The sequence below is a fragment of the Dipteris shenzhenensis genome, chromosome 28 (genome assembly GCF_047967505.1).
Source record: "Dipteris shenzhenensis isolate YYH24624 ecotype China chromosome 28, Dip_SZ_1.0, whole genome shotgun sequence".
In the NCBI taxonomy this organism is placed as follows: domain Eukaryota; kingdom Viridiplantae; phylum Streptophyta; class Polypodiopsida; order Gleicheniales; family Dipteridaceae; genus Dipteris; species Dipteris shenzhenensis.
In genome coordinates, this window is record NC_141623.1 from 30,620,049 (window position 1) to 30,625,443 (window position 5,395).

Here is a 5,395-nt window from a genome sequence, read left to right on the forward strand (position 1 = left end):
CCCTCGCGCTGAAGGTCCCTCGTCCCCTCCCTTGCGCTGAAGGTGCCTCCTCCGTCTTGTTCTTTTCCTCTTGCCCTCGTCTCCTCGCTCTCCCCACTCGGCGTCCCACTCCGTCCTCGCTCTCCTTTCGGCCTACCTTGCTCCTGCCTACCTGTGATGCTCCGTGCCCCAAAACTCCGGCCCCAAAACTCCTCCGCATGCAATAAGAGAATTGGTTTTTGGAGGAAATGAATCGATTTGCTTACGTGCTTGAAATCCAAAGAGCACAAGCTCATGAACAACAATGGCTACTCAATCATCCAAGTAAGAATACAAAAGAAATCGAAAGTGTACCTGATTCTTGCATGTTCTCTATCTTTTCCATTTTGAAACACCACGATTTGAAAGCAAGAGTCTTGTAAAAGTACGAATCTTGAAGTGTGATTTGAAAGTAAGGTCTTTAGTATATGATTTGACTTTCAGATCTTGAAATTTGAAATTTGAATTTTGTATCTAAGATTCGGAATTTCAATTTTGAATTTTGAATTTTAAAATTAGCTTCTTTCAAAACATATAAGATTTGGCTGCACGGCCAAATCTCCATAGACCTTGGTGATTTAAAAGAAGGTAGGAAGATTTAGCACCATAGCTAAATCTCCCTAAACCTTGTTGCTTTAAAAAGATTTGGCCACACGGCCAAAATCTCCCTAGAGACTCGTGATTAGAAAGAAGCTAGCAAGATCCGCACAGCCAAAACTCCCCAAACCTTGCTGCTTTGAAAAGATTTGGCCACATGGCCAAATCTCCCTAGACCCTCTTGATTAGAAAGAATTTAGCAAGATTTGGCCGCACAGCCAAATCTCCCTAAACCCTGGTGATTTATTAAAAGCTAGAAAGATTTCGCATCGCAGCCAAATCTCCCCAAACCTTAGTGCTTTGAAAAGATTTGGCTACATGGCCAAATCTCCCCAAACCTTGCTGCTTTGAAAAGATTTGGCCACACGGCCAAATCTCCATAGACCCTCGTGATTAGAAAGAAGCTAGCAAGATTTGGCTGCACGGCCAAATCTCTCCAGACCCTAGTGCTTTGAAAGAAGCCCACAAGATCTGGCCATAAGGCCAAATCTCCCCAAACTTTGGTGCTTTGAAAGAAGCCCATAAGATTTGGCCACACATCCAAACCTCCCCTTCTGGTGTTTTAAAAGAAGCCCATAGGATTTGGCCACGCGACCAAATCTCCCTAGACCCTGGTGCTTTCTCAAATCTACCACTATGTCTGCTGTTAATTCTCGATTCTATTTTAGATATGTTTATTGATAATGTGTTTTGTCTAACATTAAATATTATAAAGATGATAGTTTGTATATTGCTTGGATTTTTTACAGGAAAGACACAAATGTGAAGAAGGTTGAGAAAGCTGTAAGTGGATTTGGAGAAAAAAGCATACCTTGGTACTTTGACATATACAGTATTGAGGGAGCACAGTTGACACGAGTTCACTTATTTATTTTGTTACCTAACAAAAGTGCATACACTTGTGGTGGATCGGTACATCAAATCACAGAAGATGTGGTTGGAAAAGAGGGAGATATTGGATTGTTAATCATTATAAATCAAAATAAGAAATTTTTCTTGGATCCTAGTGATTATGAAGCATCTCGTATGAAGTCTGACGTAGATGACAACATGCACTCAAGAGGTTGGATAAGTGTTGAATCAATTGATGGAAATGAAATTGACACAGTGACAACAATCATTGAATCATATCGCAAAGTTTCAGCAACATTAAAGAAGCACAAGAGTGGGGAAGATAGTGGGGAAGGAACAAAGAAAGGAAAGTCGACTATCGTTCAAGCACCAGGTGGTAGTGGAGAAGGGGAAAAGAAAGGAAAGCTAACTATAATTGATGTACCAGAGGAAGGAACACCTCTAGAGGGTATGCTAGCAGTTGTGGAAAGAAGTAGTGGTAGTGAATTGGAGCCAAGTGGAAAGGTCATAGGAAAAAAAGGGCAAAAGAAACCATCAGGCTTGGTGGAATATGAAAAATACTACCCATTCGGGTTACATGCAACATTTCCAATTCCAGTTGCAAGATGTCAAAAAGCTCCTCCAAGCTATGTATATAGAGGGTTGAAAAAAGACCATGTGGAGAAGCTTGCTGTAGACTTCGGTTATAACTCTAGGCCTCCTGCTACTATAGCGGATTTAATGCCTTTCAATCCTGAAACAAAGCAGCCCCTAGAAAGGGTAGATAAAAAGGATTTAGCCAAGTGCCACTACTGGATACTATCTGGACAACATTCAATATATGCTACTAAAATATTCACATCTAATGATGATAATAGCACGGCCCAAAGAAATAACTACTACTGCACCCGTCAGGCGAGGATTGTACTGAATTGTCCCGCATGCTTTCGTGTGGAGATATCAAAGATGGCAAACCTGGAGTCTCAAAATATCTTGAGACAATCTCCATACATTGATATACTTAAGCAGGTGAGGGGACAATGGATTGTCTTTAACAAACCCAAGAAAGCACAACAAGGGCTTGCAAAAGGACATCTAGAACGTGAGAATTGGGATGTAAGTACATATTTTAATTATGAATCATTTTTTACAAGAATTTTTTCTTAATTATTGCATTCTAATGGATTCATATATTTTGCAGGCTTTCATTGACACTAGCAAGGTAACATTGGGCAATAGCTTTGCCACAAAGGATGTACATATGATAATTACAAGCGATGCCATTTATGATGGTTGGATCTCCATCCTTGAGGATTACATTGCAGGCAAATATTCACAAGATGGAAAATGCCGTAGGCAACCCACAGTCTCAATGTTTAGATGCTTGCGTGGACTGAGTGATGATCAAATTTGTCAAATTTAAAATGACATTAAGGAAGGTAGAGTAGTCATAACTAAAACAAAGACTGATGCCATGATTCTTGATATTGAAGGATGAGCTATGCAGATCAAGAGAGATGCTGCACTATAAGAAGAACTTTATATGTTTATATCGGTAGAACGGTCTTCTTTAATGTTAAAAAATTGGGATGAGTGCAGATTACATTTTAAAATTACTCTAGAATTATATAATTAGATTCGTGGTTGCTCTGATTCATGGTTAAAACTGAAGCTTCAATAGGGCAAGGAAACTCCACCATTGCCTGATGCTGCAAAGGGTATCTGAGGTGGATTATGGGACAAAGTGAAGGTTCAAGTCATGGACGGAATTCCACCCGGCCTTGGAGGTTCTACACAGTCGGTTCAAACATGGAGGGAATGGAATTTATACATAATGTGTACCAAGAGCCAATGGCAATAGGGGTTGCTTTTTTGGATGTAATGTATGGACCAAACAGAAGTAGAAATTGGAATGAGGATCGCTTTGAGTGTTTGTTGAAAAGCTTGATGACAATCGCTTCTCCCCCAGTGCAATTCCTTCTTGTGGTGTTCTTGACCATGGATCATGTATCATGTTTGAAGAATGCATTAAATAAGACATGTGGACAATATAAAATACACTTTGGTTGCCTTTATTTTGAAACTGCAGATATATTTGTCACTGGATCTATGGATGGCTTAATTGCTTATGTACTGGTAAGCAAGGAGAAGCATTTCAATGATATTGAGCGCTATACCAATGCACAATGTAAGCCATCAATATATGTTGCAGATGAAAAATATGAAAAATCAAGTGGTGCAGAAGAATCAAGTGATGAGGATGATGATGACGAGGAGGATGATGATGAATTTGACATTAAATTGTCCTTGAAAAGAAAACATTCAAGTATCATGAAAGACATGATCATGGGTTTCTGTCGAGAAGATGAGTATGTATTGGACTTGTTCTCTGAGGGGCTTGCTGCAATAGAGTCTCTTTCTTATAAGAGGCATGTTGTTTCAATTATTGAGACTTATGAGGAGTTGGCAAAGGTGGAAAGTATATGTTGCACGTATGCTTACAGTAATCATGAAATTTGACAATGGGCTGGCTTGCAAGAACCAATATTGGCAATAGAGGGGCTACCAAAAGAAGATGATACAACTCAAGGTGGAGGGGATAAAGAAATTGATAGCATATCAAGACAAAAAGAGCTTCAACCCTTCAATGAAGAGCAGCGTGAGCATTTACAAAAACACGCTTCAAAGTTTTGGGAAATAGAAGAGGAAGCAACAGGTCCTTGAAATTGTCCTTTTATATGGTGTTCATGTTTTCCATATGTTATCTTGCTATATTCTCCATATGATGTATTAATTTTGTTCCAAGGATCTTTTAATATTACTTGGAAATTTCTTCTGTCTCATTGCCATGATTCAAACATGAACATATGTATTCTTGAATATGTTTTGTGATGAATAAATTAGTGTAAATTGTTGTTTCTATCCTTATTCACTTCATATGAATGCTCAAATATGTTTTGGCCACTTGGCCAAATATTTTCTTAGTGGGAACACTCGGGCAATGCTAGATAATGTTGGACTCCACTCTATCTATTACGCAAAGGTTTTTGGCATTGTAAGGATATGTAGTTCTGGGGATTAAAATAACTTGAAAGGGTATAGATTCAACAACTTTAGGGGGTATACTATGCATATGAACATGAATGCTTTCTTTTTTTTAGTAATCCAATTTTGTTTTGAAAAAGAAAAACATGAATGCTTTCACACAAACAAATTCATTGAGACCACACAACCTAAAGTTTGACAATTTGGTTTTCCAACTCAATCTTTAGTTTGTTTCTACTTATGAATTTCATTTCCTTGTTTATCAACAGATCTTGGCCATCTCAATTTCACATTGCTAGAAGCATTGCCTGTATATGTGACACCCGATCCAATGATTCGTTATGTGCCTAATTTGAATATTAGCATGCAAGTTCCAAGCTCAACATGGTTGATTGAAAATGTTGAGGATGCAATGTCTGGAGTGAATGTTCCATTAACAAATGTGGATGCAAGGTTAGAAGGTAAAGGAGAAGATGCAATGTCATTGTATGAAGCCAAGGTGCAAGAAGAAATCTTAGAAGGTAAAGGAGAAGACATAATGTCACCCTCAGAAATAATGTCAAAAGAGGTGATAACAAAAATAAGACTAGCAGTGATAATAGATTTGAAAGGGTTATTGCTCGAACGTTGTTTTTCGAAGTCAAACAAACATGAGCAATGGGAAGCATTGGCTTGTTCTCCATCTTGGGTGTTTAGAGTTTCTACAATGGTTGCTCAGTCACTACCATGTTGGCATTTGGTCCACTGGAGGAGAAAAGGGCATGGTGCAACACATGCTGGACACTTTGGAGCATCATGTTAACAGAAAGTTACATTTCTTCATGGTTTGGGGTGCGATGGCATGCCACAAGCATATAAAGAGTAGAATCATTCGACCAGATAGGATGAATGTGGAAGTGGAGTT

The 5,395-nt window shown here is 38.8% G+C and overlaps 1 pseudogene; it reads left to right on the top strand.

Annotated features, from left to right (window-relative positions):
- Positions 1–1,641: 1,641 nt before the first annotated feature.
- On the top strand, positions 1,642–2,944 carry LOC147883442 (uncharacterized; annotated as a pseudogene).
- Positions 2,945–5,395: the final 2,451 nt, after the last annotated feature.